The sequence below is a fragment of the Staurois parvus genome, unplaced genomic scaffold (genome assembly GCF_062004578.1).
Source record: "Staurois parvus isolate SC_StPar_1 unplaced genomic scaffold, SC_StPar_1.0 ptg000283l, whole genome shotgun sequence".
NCBI lineage: Eukaryota > Metazoa > Chordata > Amphibia > Anura > Ranidae > Staurois > Staurois parvus.
Genome location: NW_028318079.1, coordinates 6651614 through 6675433, shown reverse-complemented (window position 1 = coordinate 6675433; position 23820 = coordinate 6651614). Strand labels below are relative to the sequence as shown.

At 45.5% G+C, this 23820-nt stretch overlaps 1 pseudogene across 1 annotated transcript in view; it reads left to right on the top strand.

Annotated features, from left to right (window-relative positions):
* Window positions 1–23038, top strand: part of LOC149458578 (uncharacterized) — a 43467-nt pseudogene extending 20429 nt beyond the window's left edge. The window contains exons 6-10 of the transcript XR_016313409.1: window positions 107–280; window positions 7737–7910; window positions 11597–11770; window positions 14059–14226; window positions 22778–23038. The product of XR_016313409.1 is annotated as an uncharacterized LOC149458578 (transcript). The remainder of the gene's footprint in view (window positions 1–106; window positions 281–7736; window positions 7911–11596; window positions 11771–14058; window positions 14227–22777) is intronic.
* Window positions 23039–23820: the final 782 nt, after the last annotated feature.

Genomic DNA, 23820 nt, shown 5'->3' with positions numbered 1-23820 from the left:
TTTTTACTCTTCCTTGATAAATTATTGTATTCATTATGTTTATAGAGAAGGACGTCTGTATATTATTTTCCTTTGCTAGGTAACTCTGTTATACTTTTTTCCACAGTGATCTATACTGTAGGTGGAAATGCTAATGGCCAGCCCTGTGCCTTGACATTTAAGTACAAGTCCAAGTGGTATTCAGGCTGTACTAGTGAGGGAACATCTGATGGTTGTCTCTGGTGTGCTACAACATCGGATTATGATGTGGACCAGAAATGGGGATATTGTTCATGTAATTGTAAGTGTTGCATTTGGTCTTGTTGAATATATGCTGTGGGTTCAGCAACGCTCTATACAGTGATACCTCGATTCAGGAACGCTTCTGTTCATGAACAACTTGGTTTGCGAACAGAAGCGTTCGCAAAAATTTGCTTCGGTTTGTGAACTCCGCTTTGGTTGACATGTGGTCGTGACTTCCTGTAGGCGAGATCGCGGTACGGACAGACACTGATAATGTATTGGGAAGACACTTACGATACTGCAAAGCTTTTTAGCACATACTGTACATCCCTGTGCACACTTGCTGTAAAGCTTTTTTGTGTGCTTTTTAGCACATACTGTACCGGACATCCAGTATGGCTCCAAAGAAAATTCATTACAAACATGGTGGTAAGAAGAAAGTGCGGAGCGTGTAATGAAGGTGACAAGAATGTGCAAGAGATTGTGTCCATGGGCAAGAGTATGGGTCTGGACGTCGATGGTGCAGACATAGAGGAGCTTGTTGAGGAACATAAGAAGGAGCTGACCATGGAAAAATCTTCTGAACTCCACAGTGAGCAGCAGAAGGCGCTTATTGAGGAGCATTCCACTGAGGATGAGGAAGACAGGGAAGAGGTTAGCAGTGACGCCATAAAATCCATTATGGAAAAATGGAATGAGTACCATGATTTGTTTGAGAAGCACCACCCCAACATAACTGTAACCAACAGAGTGTTGAATCTGATGAATGATGACGTGGTCTCTCATTTCTGGAGGGTTATGCAGGTCAGAAAAAGACAAATGACATTGGACAGATTTTTCACCAAAACTGAGCCTGCAGCTAAGAGAAAAAGAAGAGAGGAAACCCTCTCCAATATCCTTATGGAGGGGGATTCTCCCTCCAAACAATAACTGCCTCCCACCCGCCTTCCTGTCCTCCACACCAGAAGTCATCTCAAGCAAGGTTAGTGTACTCTCCCTTCATACTGTACTGTACTTTGTTTCATATTTTTCTGAAAAGTTCAGAACGAATTAACCTTACTTATATTGAACCTTATGAGAAAATTTGATGTGGTTGGTGACCAAATTCGGTTCAAGACCACGTTTGCAGGGGTCAGAACGGATTAACCTGATTTACATTGAACCCTATGAGAAACTTTGCCTCGGTTCGTGACCAATTCAGTTTGCGACCAGAGTCTTGGAGCGAATTAAGTTCGTGAACCGAGGTATCACTGTACTTATCTTTTCATAACCAGAACAGTTGTGATGCATAGTTTCCAGAAGCTTACACATATTATCTGTTGTTCTGTTTAAAGATTGAATATATGCTTGCCAGCATTAGCTCCTTTCAACACCCCAGAACAAAAAACACATCTGTAAATATAACTTTTCACATTTTTTCTATTTTGAGCAATTTATTGATATTGTCATTTATTCTGCCACCTCAAGAATCCAGGCCCCACTGAATCAGCCCTCATGATCAGTTCCTCACAAGGTTCAGTTCCAGGGCTCAGACTCTCATCAGTTCTCCCTTGCTGTAGGCACACACATGGCAACAGGTCCCTCCAGCTCAGGTCTCAGCAAGCAAAAGACCATTCAGTGACTCTGCCATCAGGCTCTCTTTTGTGGGCACAGACATCCCAGTGACAGGCCTGCACTCTCTGCTCCCCGCAATGCAAAAGCCCTGATCTGTAGCCCAAGGCCTTGGGAAAAGTCTGTTCCTCTTCTCCTCAGTACAAGGCTTTCTGGGTAACATATTCTGCAGCCCCCATTCACTGACTTGTATAGTGATCCTTGGGAATTCAATGCAGATGCATGCGCAAATCCCCTCCCCCATACGCACTGCTGCTGCACATTCTGCTCCAATCACAATGCAGTGATCAGAGGGGGGAGAAAAATGGGGGATGAAGGAGAGCACGCACAGGAACATACATGCAGCCCACTCCTCCAGCTGGCAGAGCACCCCACTACATTGGGTATGGGTGTAAGATAGCCTGGCCAGTTCAGTGGGCCTGTGGAACCTGTTGATACATGCTCAAGGAACTATTAAGTATCTGAGACCAGGGGCGGACTGACCAATTGGAAACTCGGGCACTGCCCGAGGGCCCGGGGTCAGTAGGGGGCCCCATGAGCTGCCCCTGGTACCTTTTTCATAAGCTTTTTTGAGTTTGGGCAAGGGCACAAGGGCCCCATGATCCCCTATTGCCCGGGGGCCCCATGAGTTGTCAGTCTGCCCCTGTCTGAGACACTTCTATTTTTTATCCTCCTTCCCACCCAAGCAGTCACCCACTACATCTGCATATATAGGATCAGTGGCAGCTTGTTCCCCTGGAACTTATGCTCTTTTCTTCAGTATCTAATGCCTTAAAGGCTTCCTCCCTGTAGGGTAGATCCTTCCTTCTTTCCATGGCTAGTCCCAAGGCCTAAGGCAGAAGAAACTTCTAAGATGGCATTCTTACAAGGCTTTGGGAGGATGCCAATTATGAAGTCCAGTCTCCCCTAAGCTTTTGGACTAGCCAGTGTACTGTACAAGGACTGGAAGAAACTGATACCAAGACAGATTTAGGTAGCCATACTGCTTGCTTTCCAAATAGTAAATTTTTTTTGCTTCAAAGCTGCCTTCTGTAAACTAGAAATATCACCCCCATTATCATTATGTAATAATGATGAATAGAGGAAGACCTATTCTATGTCTTAATCAGGAAAAGAGTTTTGGTGACAATCCATACATACAGTGGAGGAGTGAGTGTAGCCACCCTATAATGAGAACTGTGTTAGGCTCCATGTACACTGCAGCTGATAAACTCACGTTTAGGATCTGTTCAGCGTTTTTTTCAGCAGCCCCTGAACTCTCCCTAATGTATCCCTATGTGTCCATGTACACATCGTTGTTTACAGTCATTTACAGGCAGTTGAGTTTACAGTCGTTTTTTGTAACGCACCAAACTTGCGTTCAGGAGTAGATTTTATCAGCGTTTCAAACGCCAAATGCTTGTAAATGCGTGTGAATGCGGCTAACCACGTTTATAAGCATTTGCGTTTGGAATTTTTTTTTAACTCTTCCATTTCCAGATGCTGTCCAGAGTCTTTTTTTGATCATGAAAAATACGTGCAAAGCGTTTTCCCGGTACTCAAATGGACCCGGTACACCATACTTTGAGGTTTTGCATGAAAGAAAATATGTTAGACACTGCCGCAATAATTTCTGCACAGAAATGAGGTGGTACACATCCAAACACCACAAAAAAAAAAAAAAAAGACAGCTAATCTCAACACATAATACTACTCTCTCTGCTTCTGCTCTCTCTATTTCTCTCAAAATGTCTAAAATAGTAAGTTTTTTACTGTTTTTCAGTGCATTCTGGGCATTTTGGAAGGTCTCCTGAGGTTATCTTTAAAAAACGCTTCTAAACGCAAATGCTCCTAAACGCGCATAAACACGGTTTGCAAACGCAGCTAAACAGATGGTTTTTTACTAGGGGCGGACTGACAACTCATGGGGCCTCTGGGCAATAGGGGATCATGGGGCCCCTGTGTCCTTGCCCAAACTCAAAAAAGCCTATGAAGAAGGTACCAGGGGATTCTCATGGGGCCCCCTACTGACCCCGGGTTCTAGGGCAGTGCTTGAGTTTCCAATTGGTCAGTCCGCCCCTGTTTTTTACCTATGTTTTCCAGCAGTCAGTCAGTTTCCATTGTTCAGAAGTGTTTTCCAAACGTCCCGTGTACATGGAGCCTTACTGGCAGACTCGCCAGGTGAAAATAAAGGAAAGAAAGTCTGAAAAAGAAAATGAGTGCAGCCACCACATTTAAGGACTGATAACTGATAAAATATTACATTTTTGGTTTGGGTTTGAGACGTGCTGTAAGATATTAATGCACTCTTATACATTTGGACTAACAAATGAAGAGGCAGAATAAAATTTATTGAATTTAAAAGAAACACAGTTTATTTTCATTTTTAAAGGTGAAGTCTGGGCACAAAAGCTTTTATTTAAATACTGTATATTTCTCAACAATTGCAAATGATATAAAACCACTTTGTGTATACCAAATATGTTTACATGCCCAGATATTACCTTATAAATGTAGCAGTGACATTCCGACTAGACTGTGAGTAAAGCTTAGGGAAGGGCCCAGCAGATCACGCCTGCTACAGGCTTCCTGCAGAAAACTACAGGAAGGGGCGGAGACAAGACCAGTCACCCTGCACAAGGAGAGAGAGCTGCAGTGAGCGGTCTTTATTACAGGAAGCTCCTGCACAGAGATACAGTGTCACACTGGATTACTGCACAGATCTGGAAGAAACACTCCCCAAAACTCAAGTAAGAATGTATTATAATATTTTCTTAATCTGAAGTTCAGTTTAAAAGCCTCACTTCAGAATTAATGGTTTGGGATTGGCCCATTTCTGGACAGGGGAAGAGTTGGGGGGCACCTTAAAGTGTCTGGGGAGTGGGACAGCCTGACAAGTAATCAAGAACATCCACACCTGAGATTGTACACCCTCTTGGTCTATTGGTGTTTTTTCCATACCGGCTTTAATAGGTTTTGGTCTTAAGCCCTCACAGAGTTGTTTAGCTGGACATCTGTCCTTGTGGTGAAGACAAGTTTCTAACCAACTTTATGAATATAACAATTTTGGATGCTTACAGTCTATGTCAGTTTACGTTGGTTTATTGAAGATGTTCATCAATAAATATGTTGTTTTAACCTAATAAATCTGCAACCTTGTCCTTCCAATGCAAATCATCCTATGTAATAATTGAGCATTTCCCGAAAGGCACTGTAGGCATGTGCCTACAGGCACCCTTCCTAGAGAGCACCTATTTTTTTTTTTGTTTTGTTTTGTCAGCCGTCCCAACAAGTCCTGGAAATGAAGGTCTGGCACAGACAGCTGAGCTGCTTGCAGTGAACTTAGTGTAGATGGCGCCAAAACAGATGCTGCTGGGCAGGGCAAGTAACAGACATTACTTTTGGCACACAGATCCCTCCCTTTCTCCGGCTCCTGGTCCCCAGTAGATAATCAAGCGGCTTTGCTGGAGAATTAAGGCTTGCAGTGATTGGGTGGACTCGAGGGGGTGGGGACGCCTTGGAGGTGATCGCGCCGGCTCACCGTCTGGTACAAGTGTGACAGGCTCTGTGAATGGACCCACGCCTTTTCTAGTAGGTACAGGGGGAGGGAAGTGAGCGGAGGATCTCTAGGCGGATTGGAGAGGGCACAGGCAGTGAGTCCCCGCCAGTGATCAGAATGGAGGAGTCTCTTCACAGCTGCCCTGCACACAGAAGGGAGGGGGGTGGATAACACTGAACAGGTCACTGTGTACACAATTCAACATCACTCCCTTCATAGAGATGTGAGAGGGTTATGGCCACCAGAGCCCTCCTCCCCCCCCCCCACAGTGCAAGGGGATCTCTGCGGATCCTGATGTACAGTAAAGGGTGAACTCTGATGTAAGAGGGAACACTGCGGACTCTGATGTAAAGGGGAAGGCTGCTGATTGTGATATAAAGGGGTGGGGGGCTTTGGTGGCCAGAAACCACCTTACATTAGAGTTCCCCTTTACATCAGGGTCCACAGAGGTCCCCTTACACTGTCAGGGGGAACCCTGCAGATTCTGATGTAAAGGAGAACTCTTGGGACTCTTCTGTAAGGGGGGCTCTGGTAAACGACCCCTTTACACCACAGTCTGCAGTGTTCCCCTTTACATCACAGTCCACAGTGTTCCCCTTTACATCACAGTCTGCAATATTCCCCTTTACATCACAGTCCGCAGTGTTCCCCTTTACATCACAGTCCACAGTGTTCCCTTTTACATCACAGTCCGCAGTGTTCCCCTTTACATCACAGTCCACAGTGTTCCCTTTTACATCACAGTCCGCAGTGTTCCCTTTTACATCACAGTCCACAGTGTTCCCCTTTACATCACAGTCCACAGTGTTCCCCTTTACATCACAGTCTGCAATATTCCCCTTTATATCACAGTCTGCAGTGTTCCCCTTTTCATCACAGTCCACAGTGTTCCCCTTTACATCACAGTCCACAGTGTTCCCCTTTACATCACAGTCAGCAATATTCCCCTTTACATCACAGTCCACAGTGTTCCCCTTTACATCAGAGTCCGCAATATTCCCCTTTACATCACAGTCTGCAGTGTTCCCTTTTACATCACAGTCCGCAGTGTTCCCTTTTACATCACAGTCCACAGTGTTCCCCTTTACATCACAGTCCACAGTGTTCCCCTTTACATCACAGTCTGCAATATTCCTCTTTACATCACAGTCCGCAGTGTTCTCCTTTACATCACAGTCCGCAGTGTTCCCTTTTACATCACAGTCCACAGTGTTCCCCTTTACATCACAGTCCACAGTGTTCCCCTTTACATCACAGTCTGCAATATTCCTCTTTACATCACAGTCCGTAGTGTTCCCCTTTACATCATATCATAGTCCGCACTGTTCCCCTGTACATCACAGTCCACAGTGTTCCCCTTTTCATCACAGTCCACAGTGTTCCCCTTTACATCACAGTCCACAGTGTTCCCCTTTACATCACAGTCAGCAATATTCCCCTTTACATCACAGTCCCCAGTGTTCCCCTTTAAATCACAGTCCGCAATATTCCCCTTTACATCACAGTCTGCAGTGTTCCCCTTTACATCAGTCTGCAGTGTTCCCCTTTACATCACAGTCCACAGTGTTCCCCTTTACATCACAGTCCACAGTGTTCCCCTTTACATCACAGTCCACAGTGTTCCCCTTTACATCACAGTCCGCAATATTCCCCTTTACATCACAGTCTGCAGTGTTCCCCTTTACATCAAAGTCCACAGTGTTCCCCTTTACATCACAGTCTGCAATATTCCCCTTTACATCACATTCCGCAGTGTTCCCCTGTACATCACAGTCCACAGTGTTCCCCTTTACATCACAGTCTGCAATATTACCCTTTACATCACAGTCCGCAGTGTTCCCCTTTACATCACAGTCCACAGTGTTCCCCTTTACATCACAGTCCACAGTGTTCCCCTTTACATCACAGTCTGCAATATTACCCTTTACATCACAGTCCGCAGTCTTCCCCTTTACATCACAGTCCACAGTGTTCCCCTTTACATCACAGTCCACAATATTCCCCTTTGCATCAAAGTGTGCAGCACTTCTCTATACACACATACTGTAAAATATGTGTACCAAAATATTTTAACAAGAAAAAAAAAGTCTGTCTTACTGTTTTTTGAGGGGGGGCACTTCAGAATTCTCCGCCTATAGGCTCCTGAGATGAAAATCCAGCCCTCGGCAGCGTTTCTATATGTAATTGGGTTATGGTCTATAGTTCTCGGTAAGCCTATAGTTCTCAGTAGTCATGATTTCTCACATTATTACTTTTTTTTTTTTACTCTTCTTTCATAATTTTTTGTATCTATTATGTTCATAGAGAAGGACTTCTGTATATTGTTTTCCCTTGATAGGTAACTCTGTTATACTTTTTTTCACAGTGATGTATGCTATCGGTGGAAACGCTAATGGTGAGCCCTGTGTCTTCCCATTTATGTATAATTCCAAGTCATATTCGGACTGTACCAGCGATGACACCTCTGAAGGACGTCTTTGGTGCGCTATAACAGCGGACTACGATAAGGATCAGAAGTGGGGATACTGTACACGTAAATGTAAGTGTTGTGTTGGGTCTTACTGATGATATGATGTGGATTTAGCAAAGCTCCATACTTATCTCTACATTAATTTGAGGACCATAGGATTACCGTCATCAACTGGAACGCCAAAAGAAGCAATTGGTTTTTTTTAAAGTTCGTACACTTCAGTTGCTGTAACTAAGCCATTTCATGAAATAACTGGCAATTTGTTGATAAGAACTAATATTTTGACTCAAACCCAAAAAAAAAAGTATTTTAAGTTCTTGATCAGATGATACAGGCAATTAAAAACATGGGACAAATACGTCCCTTGGTCCTCAAAGGGTTAACAGAACAATTGTGGTGTACAGGTCCCATTATCTGTGGTTCTTGTGAAGGGACAGGTACAGCGTATGCTTGCCATCATTAACTCCTATCTTTTCCTATATTGCTTTTCATTGTTTAACTTTCACATCCTTAGGCCTCTTTCACACGGATGTTCCACAAAACGGGCAGGCGGACCCGAGCAGAACCTCCATTCTCCTCTGTGGAGCGGTTCCATAAACTTCAATGGGAACGCTGCAGAAAAGCATGTATTGTGTTTTTGTTGCATTTTTGCCGTGTTTTTGCGTTTAAAATCTGCCTAGCAACGAGAAAAGTGCAAAAACGCAAAATGCAACGCAGTAGAGCATCAAACGCAACCTACACAGGTGTTAACCTAGGGTCAGGGAGATTCACCCTCTCTATATGTCCTGTTTATTATTAATTTTGAAAGTGAAAGTAAAAGAAAATCCCAAATTTAGGGTTCTCCTCAGAAACGTAGAAGAGGGGAAAATCTTCCAATAGGGACACCGGTTCTGGTGACCTAGGGGGCTCCAAGGAATTCCCTTAATTTGCAGAGATTTTCTCTCACTTCCTGTTTTGGCGATGGGACAGGAAGTGAAGGGAAATCTCCCCAATGGGACACAAATGGGAATAAAAAACAAAAAAAACTGACGGGGTTATGACCCTCCCTTGCTCTATCCAAATTGGAAAAAAAAAGCTTTGACTATAGTTCTTCTTTAATTCTTTCACTGCAAGGTCCGTGCGGCATACAAACCTACAGCACTCCACCTCCAATTTTGTTTAATTAAACATTCCCCCCCACTCTGTTGTCCCCCCCCCCCAGCACCGATTCCTCTCTCATGATCTAGTCACCCCACTGGCAAACCCTGCAGCCACCATCTTCCCTCCTCTGTCTCTCCTGCCAGCTTGCTGCAGGGGCTTTGAAGCATAAAAAATGTCCCCACCCCCCGCCACTTCGACCCCCTCCTCGCCACTCTGCTCCCCTGCTGCTGGCCTGCTGCTCACCAATACCCTGCTGCTAGCGGGTGTTCCCTCCTCTCCCTCCCGCTGCCTGCAGCTGTTGCTCCGGCTCTAAGCTGCCAGGATGGAGAGCAGGGGGGCTTGTTAAATATGTCTTTACCAGCCCCCCCCCATCTATCAGTGGATACAGTTAGCGATCACTAATGGTTGCTCCTATATCCATTGATAACTGAGCATAGTAAACTGTGTTTGCTATGTCACTTCATGATTGAAAAGGAGTCTCTATGCACACTCATTTATTCATGTAATGTGCAGCTTAGTCTGCAGAGAAAGGGACAGTCTTTAGTTCCTTTCTCTGTCTCAAAAAAGAGACATCTGCAGTCAGTTTTGACCCCTGATATCTCACCAAAGCCCACCCCACCCAGAAAACCCCAGCAAAATATTTAAAAATAAAATTGTAAAAATAAATAAATAAAAATTAAATAAATAAAAAAATAATTAAAAACATGGTAAGTAGGGATGCACCAATACCAGGGGCGGACTGACAACTCATGGGGCCCCCGGGCAATAGGGGATCATGGGGCCCCTGTGTCCTTGCCCAAACTCAAAAAAGCCTATGAAAAAGGTACCAGGGGCATCTCATGGGGCCCCCTACTGACCCCAGGCCCTCGGGCAGTGCCCGAGTTTCCAAATGGTCAGTCCCCCCCTGACCAATACCCTTTTTTTTTTCAAATACGAGTACTGATACTTTGCCATTATCGAGTACTGATACTTTGCGTCGTGATTTGCGTCCATGCAAAATTAATGGGCACAAATCACACTGTAAAGAATGGCATGCAATTTGAAGAGAAATGCGATGTGATTTCTGACCAAATCGCATGTAGTTTCCCCACCACTCCTGTGGGAACCAAGGCTTGTCATAGTGAGTTCAGCCTGAGTTCACACAGGAATCACATGCGATTCAGATAGGAATCGCACCGTATTTCTCTTCCAATCACATGCCATTCTTTGCAGTGCAATTTGCGCCCAGTTATTTTGTATGGATGCAAATGGCCCCACAAAAAGTTTCGATTTCAGGTATCAGAAGCCTTTTCATGAGTATGAGTACTGGCAGCGAAAGAGTTAAACCACAGACTTGAGCGCTGCAGGCTGAGGATAGCGTTTTAGTTCAATGCAGTCAAATACATTTTACTGGTATGCACAGAGAAATGGTTAATCCCTTATGGAAATGAAAGGATTAATTAACATTACTCACTAGCCAGTAACGCAAGGGGTTAATGCAAGTGGTCTTTGCTGCATTCGTGTCCAGTGGCAATGCTTAATAACCATTTGCATTATTGGCAAATGGCAATGTTAATAAATCCCCTTACTCCTCAATGGGTTAGTCTTTTCTCTGTACATAGCTGCATTGGTGTCAATTGGCATTACATGGTTGGTTCTTCTACACCAGGGGTGTCAAACTGGCAGCCCTCCAGCTGTTGCAAAACTACAAGTCCCATCACAGGTAAAATTGCCTAAAGTCAACCTTAACCTAATGAATCATGATCTCTCCCGCATATCTTCTGTTAAATGTAATTAACTTCTTGTTTTTTATGTCTATCCTATTATGCCTAGATGAATATTTGATACCCATTATAACCTCTACAACTGTTTTGGATGTGTAGGCCAATTAAGATCTTTGCTCACCCTGTGAGCTTTCACATCCAGGGTGAGCCATTGAGACCCATATATATATATATCTGATTAAATGCTTTGTATTGGATATAATAACGTTGTTTGGTACTTGTATAATTTTTTTTTATATACCTTTAGACTGCCTCGGCGGTTGAAATCTCTTCAAAAATCTCCCCTGAAGAAGCCTGTGAGGGCGAAACATGTAGGGAGTAACTACAATTATATAATCAAGTTTGAATCTCAGTTCCACTGTTAGTACTGAAATTGTTTTTATGTTTCTGTATTTTTTCCTTTTTTTTTGTTTTTAAAAAATACGAAATAAAAATGATATAACTTTTTAATATGTTTGGTATTCATGTTCATGCACCCTGAAAGTCCCATCTTCTCTATTGAATATTTGCAATTTTAAGGGATGTGGTGCAATAATCATATCTGGTCGCTTGCTCTCCACTTCACTGTTACTACAAGTCCCATCATGCCTCTGCCTTTGGGAGTCATGCTTGTAACGGTCAATCTTGCAATGCCTCATGGGACTTGTAGTTTTGCAACAGCTGGAGGGCCATGAGTTTGACACCCGTGTTCTACACTATGGAAGGTCTGATAGTAAATATGGGATTCCCCACATCATTATTCTTTTTACTCTTCCTTGATACATTTTTGTACTCATTATTTTTATAGAGAAGGACTTCTGTATATTATTTTACCTTGCTAGGTAACTCTGTTATACTTTTTTTTTTTCACAGTGATGTATGCTGTAGGTGGAAACGCTAATGGTCAGCCCTGTGTCTTCCCATTTAATTATATGTCTAAGTCATATACGGACTGTACCAGCGATGACGGCTCTGAAGGACGCCTCTGGTGCGCTACAACAGCAGATTACGATAAGGATCAGAAGTGGGGATACTGTACACGTAATTGTAAGTGTTGTGTTTGGTCTTGCTTGGTCTTGGTCTTCATTGATTTATATTGAATGCAATCATTGACTACCTATTTTACAATGTAGCATTACAAAAGTCATGTTCATTTCTAAAATCTCTCTTCATTTAATCCGTGGCATGCGCTCTGAAAGAACGGCATACCCGTGCTGTTCATTCAGAGCTGTGCGGCACGGGGGTGACGTCATCGCGCCCCGGTCTGTCTGGCCAGAGCTCGCAAACCCAGAAAGAAGACAGGTTAAGATGGAAACCTCTACAGCAGTGACACCGTGCTGCTGGTGGGATTTATTTCAACCTCTTGGCGCAGGTCGAACGCAAATGTGCGGCCTCCCGGCCTCTGAGCCTAGATGCCGAGCGGCCGCACATTTTCACTCTATTAACAAAAACCATATGTGTTGAGAGTGTGTGCCCTGTGCGCTCCCAGCACACACATTCATACTCATGGAAAGGTCCTGATCTCCTCTTTCGATCGGGACCTTTCCCGATCATGTGACCGCCGTGACAGCGAATCACGACTGTCACATGACCCTAAAACCCCACCCCGCCTCCGGGCTTCTGGAACACTTAAAGGGCCGGGAGGCACCGGCGCCAAGGGGTTAAGGTAAGTTTTACATAATGCGCTAGTATGCAATGCATACATGAGACTTGTAGAACTCAGTGCTAACAACTGTCCAGTCCAGGTCCTATACAGACACAGGTGCACTAGGGGTTGCCCATGCGCAGCAGGGGATTCTATCTTTATAAAATCTGGCACTGTTAGCTTTGGGTGCTCACAGTCAATGTTTATTTATGTTGGTTTATTTACGATGTTGGCTAATAAATATGCTGTTCTGATCCAATAAAACTGTGGCTTGGGCCTTCCATTGTGAATTGACTTGCGTATTAATTCGAAAGGACTCCCAATGGTATATTGTGAAGTGAAGCAAAAAGAAAGGTGCACCAACCTTGCGCATTACCTCAGTAAACTATGAATTTATTAAATAAAATATACTGTATATATACTCACAAGCAAGGAAGTATAACGAGCATAAACAGATCCTCAAAGGAAAAATGAAGCTGACACGTTTCGAAGAGGGAACCCTTCTTCATCAGAGCTTCCATTGGGTCCCCCTTCGAAACGCGTCAGAGTCACTTTGAGAGTCTACCCTCATGATGTGACTCACACTGGCTCTACACTTCAATTTCCTTTCAGGATCTGTTTATGTTTGTTATACTTCCTTGCTTGTGAGTATATATATTTTTTATTAAACCAGTTGCCGACCGCAGGTAGCCGAATGACGGCTGCACTGTGGTCGGCCAGTTCTGGGAGGCCGTCATATGATGTCCTCCCAAAACTTGCTCTCCTGAGCACCCCTGGGGGTGCGCTCCCGGCAATCTCTGTGATCGCTGTCTCCTACGTACACAGCTGATCACTTGATGTGGTAAAAGGCCAATCACAGCGGTCTTTTACCACATGATCAGCCCTTTCCAATTCTCTTGTGACAAATCTATATAGTACACACTAATGTCTCCCTCTAATGGGAGAAAAAAATAGTGCAACCAAATGTATTTATGCTTTAGTGGTTCAACACACACTGTGAAGGAATCTATTATACCGTGCATATAATTAAAAATTCCAATATACAAAAAAAAAGTGAATAAATTAGTGAATAAAAAATTATATAGTATATCAATTATCCACATGAAGTAGTGCCTAATTCACACACACTTTATATACATCATAAGTGAAAAAAGAAAAATGTCCATGCATGTGACTCTGCTTTTTTTGAAAAACACACGTGATCTCCACTTCTAGGTGCAAATTAAATCCTCCAAATGGCAGCAATGCCTGCTCACCTCCTCTCCTTGACCCACACAGGGCCCCAAAGCAGTTTCCACCTCAGTGGTATATCTCCTCTGGCAGACTCCTTATTCCTTCTCCTCTCTTAATTCTCCACTCCAGACTCATAGAAAAACATAGAACTTTCCATAGTGTAGTATATTTATTTAGAAAGGGTAAAACACCATAAAATATTATACTCACATTATCCTCTTGGTTAACAGGCTTTTTTACCACAACCTATGGGTAAATCTGCATGCACTGGGGAATCCAATATGGCCGCGACGTCTGGACACCGAAAATGACGAACCGACGCATTGCGTCACGTGCGTCGTGACTTCATCAGGGTTCTTCCTTGATAAGTGTTTGTTTCAGTTGTGTTTATAAAGAAGGACTTCTGTATATTTTTCACTCTTGCAAAGTAACTCTGTTATACTTTTTTTTCCCGCAGTGATCTCTGCTGTAGGTGGAAATTCGAATGGTCAGCCCTGTGTCTTCCCATTTAAGTATAACTCCAAGTGGTATACAGACTGTACCGGGGATGGAGCCTCTGATAGTCGCTTCTGGTGCGCTACAACAGCGGATTATGCAAAGGATCAGAAGTGGGGATACTGTTGATGTAACTGTTGTGTTTGCTCTTGCTGATGATAGCTGATTTCCAGTTAAGGGTGGAGGTATGCATGTACACCTCCAACCAGAACTGAAATCCAGGGCACCTCAGCATCTCCGTATGGTCACAGTTTGCTACTCCCCAGATCGTTTGATGTAAGAAGGACATTGCTGAGTTCCACCCAATCAAAATATGAGCTTCACAGCAGACTCCTCTTCGGGGTTATTCTCACTACTGAGTTCTCAAGGGCTTGCCTGATTAGCAGTTATAGGAGGAGGTAGGGAGTGTCACGACCCGCGGCCACTGTCACCAACAGGCGACAATTGCACAGCCGCAACCAACAGTAATACGTCACGCCCACGGCGTCAGACCCCAGACCTTCTCACCAAACTCGTGACCGAAAGACCGGCCGATCCAAAACTGCGGTGTGACGCGCGTAACAAGGCCCCACCCAGCTGCACCCTACACAGCGATTGCCCAGCTAATGGACTACAATCGGTGCCTGCAGCCTGAATGCGCTTGTTACTGGGTCGGGTTAGTTATGCAACTAACCCTCTACTGCCACCACCACTTTTGTCGGAGACTGGGAAACTCCCGTTATCAAATATACACTATAATGATTGAAATATTGATCTATATAACACGGCCCGCGGACCTTGCTATACAGAGATATACAAACAGTAGCGTCTCTTCAAAGGCAGGGATTCGTGAATTGCAAGTAAGCGCTTAGAAACAGTTTAACACTTTCAGAAAGAAAGATTTATTTCTAACAGGGTCAAACAGATGCAAATAAATAGTTACAAAGATGTCACAAGAATATATATATATGTATATAAAGACACAGCAAACATAGAATAGCGAGGAAATTACAGGGTAAGTTACTTGCCTTGCCTGGTTTTAGCAAATTCAAGATGCATAGCAGAAAGGTTCTTTGATCTCCTCTGTTACAATGTTACCTCAGAGATCTTTTTGTGTGTCTCACTAACTCACTTAACTCTCTTAAAGGTCCCTCTCAGGGGAAGGGAGGGGGGCTCTGACTTGGGAGTGGTCATTGGGAAACTCTACGCTAAATTACCAGCTTCATATCCTGTGATATGAACCATACAGTTGACCTGAGGACTGTGCACTTATTCTGGTCAGTTTGATAATGAGTGGGCTTACATAGTTTTGGGTGATAAAAGTGACACCTCCACAGACTGGCTGGCTCCACTTCTCATGTCTTCCTGGTTGTTCCACACCATTTGCCAGGAGATAAAGTTTGCCTCTCAGGAAGGGAGGAGGGTAGGAATGAGGCTGAGGAATGCCTCAACTAAACAGACAGACACGAAAAAGAGGGTTGAGGGGGAACTCCGCTCCAATTCTGATGAGTTCTCTCCTGATGCAACCGACCTCTGTCCACAGGTTCCTTTTGGGACGTCCTGGTACCGCTGTACGGCGGGAGAACCGAATTCCGTCTGAACAGGAAGCCGTTCTCTCCAGCAGCACTGCTGGGCCGACCAAGTGAGTGGTCACGGGTGGGCACCAGTCAGCTGTGGCTATCCGAATCCCGTGCAACCGCCGGGGTGCCCACCTGTTCACAAAACACTTCGGCTCAGGGGTGTCCTTTGCTAACATATTAATATGTAGCTTCTTGTTGAGGTAGAGAAGAAGATTTCCCTCTCCTACCTTCTTCCTGAGGCTTAGGACTACATCTGGCCTGAAGGTAGTAGCGTCCGTGTGCACTGGAAACGGACAGGCGAATTCTGGGCCTTGCCTCTCAGTGGTGTCCACATGTACCTTCATCCAAGATGGATAGTCTTCGTTGCCTGCTAGCATCCAGGACACCAGTTCCTCCAGTTTCCTGTCTGCTAGGCCAGTCACAGGCCCAGCTGAGCCATGATCATCGCATCCAGGCGTCTTACCGTAGCCAGCTGTATCCGCGACTGACATAACCTGCTTTTTGGCCTGGGGAGCAGACCAGGCCTCAACTGCCTCAGTCTCCCCACGCCCAGACCTCTGGGGGTCTCTTTTTACTGATGGGTTCCTAAACTGAACCACTGACATGCCCCTCTGACAGTTACCCTTCTTGGCTGTCGGACTGGGCACAGGCGGTTTGTTCCAGCCTAGTGACAGGGGCCCAAGTGGCTCTTCCCAGACAGGGCCGAGCACCGCGAGGCCCCTATAGTGGACAACTGCAACCAGGTCCACTGCGCATTGCGGGCCACTCCTGACCGCGGGAGTGGCGGTCAGTGCCTCCTCAACCCCAACTAGCTTTCCCGTGGATTCAGGCAAGCCACATGGGGTAGTGAAGGCTGCCTCGTCTGGAGCTTGCTGGGTTAAAGATGGTGGTCCATGCTCCTTGCTCAAGTCCATGATGGCAAAACAGTAGGCACCTTCCGGATGCTCCATTGCCTCATGGCTCCTGGGCATGGGGTAGGCCACAAACCCAGGGCTAGTGTTCAGTTTCCCAAGGTTCTCAGAAAGCCTGGTCATCGTATCCTGCTGGAGGACCGCGACCACTAGGACTGCCCAGACTCTAGCTGATCCCTGGATTCCTGACTGTGCCATTCCCTTTGCCTCTGTGGCCCAATCAGCCGGCACCTTCTGAATCCAGACACCATCTATCAGAGGCCTGGGCAGCCGCTCTGGACCCCGAGTGCTAGGGAAGGGTGATTGGGTCTGGGCCCAGAGGCCCTCTCTCTGTAACCCAAGCATCAACCTTCCTTTCACTCGTAATCCAGGCCTGCTGCCTCTGACCTCTGTCTGTCTGCCTGTGAACACACCTTGACAAGTGAGATTAACTGTCAGGATTTCAGGCTCCCAGCCCCCAGTGACTATGCCAGTCTTTCTAGCCTCCTTGCTCTTTTGTTTACTCTCCCCAGCAGGGGGGCTCACACCTATCCCTGGAATAAAATTTCCATCTGAATGGCTTTCCAGAGCAGTCTTCCCTGTGGGACTACAAAGCTCAGTTAGCTTATCTCTGAAGGTCCTTTGAGACTCACTTTTCAGGGCTGCCTGAAGTGTGGAACTACAAGTATCAGCCAGCTTACCTCTGAAGGTCCTCTGGGACTCACTTTCCAGGGCTGCCTGAAGTGTGAAACTGCAAGTCCCAGCCAGCTTACCTCTGAAGGTCCTTTGGGACTCACTTTTCAGGGCTGCCTGAAGTGGGGAACTACAAGTCCCAGCCAGCTGTGGTGTGCCTTCCTTAGCAGGGCAACTCACAGTTAGCGGGCCTCTGAAGCTCCTTTGGGAAACACTTTTCAGTGCTGCCTGAGGCGTGAAACTACAAGTCCCAGCCAGCTGCCTAGTCCTATGCAAGGTCAACGGCTGGGCACTTATCAAGGCACAATCTTCTGAGCCTGGGCAAGGGACAGGCCTATCCAAGTCATCCCCTTGCTCAGCCCCCAGAGACTGTACCTCAGCCCCCAACACTGAAAAGGCATCCTTTGTTTCATCACAAATCTCATTGTTAGCATTACCAACATTGCCGTCAACAATACAAACATTATCAATGACATTACCATCAATGCTACTGATCTGATCCATGACATTCCTATCAATGCTACTGATATTATTACTGACATTCTGGACTGTATTCCCAATGTTACTAACATTAGTAAGATCACCCTCAGTGTCACCACAACGATCCTCAACAGTCATGTTCATAATATCAGTGACACATGAGTTCAATACCTCCCCAGGCAGGGGGATTTCTTCTTGTTCTCCAGCTAATGGAGACTCCTGCAGCCCCACACCATTCCCAGCCCCCTCCCTCTGTCCATCCACCGGTGGCCCAGACATTACCCCAATATCTGTCCACAGTACCTTGGCTGGTCCAGAGAGTTCCAGAGGGCCCTTCCGGGTCTTCTCGGCAGGAGCATAATACGAAAGAAAAGCGCCTAGGTCAGCACCCAACAAAACAGGGGTGGGCAGTTCATCCGAGACCCCCACCTCTCTCATCCCCCTCCTCGCACCCCAATCTAGGAATACCTTTGCACAGGGTATGCGTGAACGGGTCCCCCCAACTCCTGTGAGGGTCAGGAACTTTCCTGGGATGAGGTTCTGTGGCTCAGTCAGCTCTGGCCAGATCAAGGTGACTTCTGCCCCAGTGTCCCGGAAACCAGTTGCAGACCGGTTGCCCACGGTAACGGGCTGCAAGTTGTCGGGGGTTACCCGCATCTTCCTGCGAATGAACAGCACAGAGGAAGAGTTGCTGGCCGGCTGGCCAGGTGATGTCGTCTGCTTCTGCTCAGGACACTGCGTCCTGAGATGTCCGGCTTTCCCACAGGCGAAACATCTGCGGGTGTCAGGCAGGAATGCCTTGGCTCCAAGCGCTGCAGGGCTGGGCAGAGGTGAAGCTTGACTCACCGAAGTAGGAGAGGTTGCTAGGGACGATTTCCCCCCTTTCCAGCTGTTTGGAGGAGCCTTGCGAGGTTCAGGCACTCGCGTGTGGACAAAGGTATCTGCCAGGTCTGCTGCAGCTGTAGTAGATGCTGGCTCCCTCTCCAAGACGAACTGCCTGACGTCTGCTGGACAAATGTGCAAGAGTTGATCTCTGATCATGAGATCCTCCAAAGATTCAGAAGAATCAACTTTCAGTCCTTTAGTCCACTGTCGGAATGTGGTACGTAAGCGACTTGCCACATCCATGTAAGAGTCCCCAGGTCCTTTCTGCATGGACCTGAACCGCTTGCGGTACACTTCCGGGGTCATCTGGTACTTCCGGATAATGGCATCTTTTAAACGTTCATAGTCATCATCTTGCCCCTCTGGCAATTCAACAAACGCTTCCAGGGCCTTGCCTTGTAGCCCTGGTGTCAGGTACCGAACCCATTGAGCTTGGGGCACATGGTACTGACGGCACGTTTTTTCAAAGGACAGTAAGTATGTGTCAATGTCACTGTCCTTTTCCATCACTGGAAACTTGGCTGCGCCCATGGAAAGAGTGGCGTCCCTGTGATCTAAGGACCCGAGGTTCTGACTCGGTCGCTGCTGGAGCCTTGCCATCTCCATCTCGTGCCGACGATCAGCTTCCCTCTGCACCGCCTCTCTCTCAGCCGCCCTTTCAGCTTGGCGTTCCGCAGCTTCTCTGTTAGCCTGGCGTTCAAGGAACTGCAAGTATGCCATAGGATCCATATCCATAACACGTTTCAGGGCTTCCTGCATCTGAGGAGAGTCTCTGCTGGTTCCAGGCACCACGGTGTTAGCGCACTCAGGCGGTGGTGTGATGTTAACCTTTGGTGATCCTCCAGTGTCAGTCTCTGTATGCCCATCCTGTGAGGCCGTCTCTGAGCCACTGGCAATGTGGGTACCGGGAACCCCTCCATGTTCAAGTTCCCCCGAGTTCTGATTTGCTCGGATATCATACTCCACTAGATCACTAATCAAATCTTCACGAGTTTTGCGACCGACGTCCAATCCTCGTGAGGCACATTCAACTTTCAAATCACCTTTGCTCATTTTCTCGTAATCTGCTTCACCAGGCATAATTGCAAGCAAAGATAGAAGAGAAAAGTAGGAAAAGAAGGAGCTGTTGCTATGTGTCTCTCTATACACACATATATATAAAATAAAATATGCACCACTTGTTTCTAAGGACTGCTTCCACAAAGGTTACAATCCTTCAGTGCAGAGCCAACTTTTAACACTGCACTGAAGCTCTTACTGCAATTATCCCACGTACGCTGCCAACAATATGTCACGACCCGCGGCCGCCGCCACCAACAGGCGACAATCGCACAGCCACGACTAACAGTATTACGTCACGCCCACGGCGTCAGACCCCAGACCTTCTCACCAAACTCGTGACCGAAGGACCGGCCGATCCAAAACCGCGGTGTGACGCACGTAACAAGGCCCCACCCAGCTGCACCCTACACAGCGATTGCCCAGCTAATGGACTACAATCGGTGCCTGCAGCCTGAATGCGCTTGTTACTGGGTCGGGTTAGTTACGCAACTAACCCTCTACTGCCACCACCACTTTTGTCGGAGACTGGGAAACTCCCGTTATCAAATATACACTATAATGATTGAAATATTGATCTATATAACACGGCCCGCGGACCTTGCTATACAGAGATATACAAACAGTAGCGTCTCTTCAAAGGCAGGGATTCGTGAATTGCAAGTAAGCGCTTAGAAACAGTTTAACACTTTCAGAAAGAAAGATTTATTTCTAACAGGGTCAAACAGATGCAAATAAATAGTTACAAAGATGTCACAAGAATATATATATATATGTATATAAAGACACAGCAAACATAGAATAGCGAGGAAATTACAGGGTAAGTTACTTGCCTTGCCTGGTTTTAGCAAATTCAAGATGCATAGCAGAAAGGTTCTTTGATCTCCTCTGTTACGATGTTACCTCGGAGATCTTTTTGTGTGTCTCACTAACTCACTTAACTCTCTTAAAGGTCCCTCTCAGGGGAAGGGAGGGGGGCTCTGACTTGGGAGTGGTCATTGGGAAACTCTATGCTAAATTACCAGCTTCATATCCCGTGATATGAACCATACTGTACAGTTGACCTGAGGACTGTGCACTTATTCTGGTCGGTTTGATAATGAGTGGGCTTACATAGTTTTGGGTGATAAAAGTGACACCTCCACAGACTGGCTGGCTCCACTTCTCATGTCTTCCTGGTTGTTCCACACCATTTGCCAGGAGATAAAGTTTGCCTCTCAGGAAGGGAGGAGGGTAGGAATGAGGCTGAGGAATGCCTCAACTAAACAGACAGACACGAAAAAGAGGGTTGAGGGGGAACTCCGCTCCAATTCTGATGAGCAAGTTTGCCACAGGGAGCTCTGTTCACAGTATGTGTGCCCCGATGTGTCATCATTCTGCACTTGAGCCCCACACAATCAGTTGCTAGGGGAGGGGGGGGGATTTCTGTCTCCTCTGTGCCTCGATGCGAAACACACTGTCATTGCAGGCTGCGGCACACGCTGGTACTGTGGATTTCTGGGACGCAGCCTGGGACCGGGTCAATTGGGGACAGTGTTTAAAAATCCATGAGTGTCCCCGGGCATTTCGGGACTGTTGGCAACTGCAATGTACATGTGCTTCTACTATGGAGGCTCTCACAATTTATAGAGTTAGGACTGCAGATAATACCGGGGCTGGCCCAATCCCCAGTGTGTTGGAATGATGGCCTCCTGCACATGTGCAGTAGTGACGTCATCCCGCGCAGGCCATTGAAAATGGCCAAAAGCCGGCACACAGGAGAAGATGTTGAAACAGACTTAGAAGAAAGGTGAGTATAAAAGCTCCCTTTAGTTCCACTTTAACACAAAGCATCAGAGATGTTCAGGACGGGAACATTTGTTTAGTTTAGTATACGTTTGTTACGTTAATATTTTAGTTTCATCATATTCATTTTGTTAGAATGATTCATTTTCAGAATTTGTTTTGTACATTCAGTTTCGTTTCATATATTCGTTATTTTAGAATTGAATTCAAAAATTAATTTGAATTTGAAATTTTGAAGTTAATGTGAAATGGAAATTTATTTATCACAGGTACTTATATAGCGCCATCACTTTACGCAGTGCTTTACATATATATTGTACATTCACATCAGTCCCTAACCCTCAAGGGGCGTACAATCTAAAGTCCCTAACTTACATTCATACATACACATACTAGGGACAATTTAGACTGGAACCTACCAGCATGTCTTTGGAGTGTGGGAGAAACCAGAGTACTCGGAGGAAACCCACGCAGGCGCAGGGAGAACATGCAAACTCCAAGCAGGTGGTGCTGTGGTTGGGATTCGATCCAAAAACCCTAGTACTGCCATGCAGAAGTGCCAACCATTTAGCCACTGTGCTGCCCATATTGCCAAAAAATACAGCAAGTGAAATAAGATGATGATACCTATTTATGCTTCTTTAAAGAATTGAATATAATAGAATAGAATATAAAGCACTATAATAGAAAATAAAGGAATAGAATAGAATGGAATAGACTAGAAAAAAATAGAATAGAATATATTCAATTCTATTTTATTCTTTTGTATTCTACTCTCTATTCTTTTCTATTCTGTTTCTTCTATTCTGTTCTTTTCTTTTCTATTCTGTTCCATGTTATTCTATTTAAATTCTATCATATTCTTTTATTTTCTATTCCATTCTGTTCAATCTTTTAATTTTCTATTCTATTCTGTTCTATTTTATTCTCTTCTATTCTGTTTTACTCTATTCTATTAAGCAGCCTAAGTAGGAATGATCTTATTTCACTTTTATACCGTACTGTATTTATTGCAATATGTTTACATTTCGAATTCAAATTCATTTTCAAAATTTAAACATTTGTTTGATTATAAAATATTTTTTAAATTCATTACTATTGTGATTTGTAAATTTGGATATATCAGAATCTCCAAATATTGAAAAAAAGGTGTGGTCATGATGGCTTCCTTATCTCCTAAGCGCTTTGAGTTCCCAGTTATTAGAAATACTAATTACATTAATTAAACATAAAATGTGCAGCTCAGGATCCTTTAATTACAAGAAATATTTCTTCATTGTAATAATGGCCATGTGCAACAGAAATTACAAGTTCATCTTTATCAATATAGAGGCCGCCTGGACTACAGTAACCTGTAAACTCGACCACGAGGAGAAGACTGCTTGAGGACCAAATGAAAGTGCCAGCTGACAAACCTTTTCCTGAAACCACAGGCCATGATTTGCTACATACAGTGACAGATGACCAAAACCAAAAGCATATTTACTTTTGTCATTGTTTGTTATTTTCATGTTGTGTATACTGCTTTTTGTTGCTTTACCTATATTTGCTGTGTAATGTTACCAGTGGTAAATACATTATTGAAAAATTACTTTGCTTTAAGTAAGTCAATACACAGCACAGAAATTGTCACTGCCATACCAGCGCTTCAATGACTGCCATACCAGCGTCCCAATCACTGCCATACCAGCGTCCCAATCACCGCAATACTAGCATCCCAATCGCTGCCATACCAGCGCTCCAATCACTGCCATACCAGCGTCCCAATCACTGACATACCAGCGTCCCAATCACTGCCATACCAGCGTCCCAATCACTGCCATACCAGTGCTCCAATCACCGCCATACCAGCGTCCCAATCACTGCCATACCAGTGCTCCAATCACCGCCATACCAGCGTCCCAATCACCGCCATACCAGCATCCCAATCACTGCCATACCAGCGTCCCAATCACCGCCATACCAGCGTACCAATCACCGCCATACCAGCGCCCCAATCACTGCCATACCAGCGTCCCAATCACTGCCATACCAGCGTCCCAATCACTGCCATATCAGCGTCCAAATCACTGCCATACCAGGGTCTCAATCACCGCCATACTAGCATCCCAATCACTGCCATACCAGTGCTCCAATCACCGCCATACCAGCGTCCCAATCACCGCCATACCAGCGTCCCAATCACTGCCATACCAGCGTCCCAATCACTGCCATACCAGTGCTCCAATCACCGCCATACCAGCGTCCCAATCACTGCCATACCAGTGCTCCAATCACCGCCATACCAGCGTCCCAATCACCGCCATACCAGCATCCCAATCACTGCCATACCAGCGTCCCAATCACCGCCATACCAGCGTACCAATCGCCGCC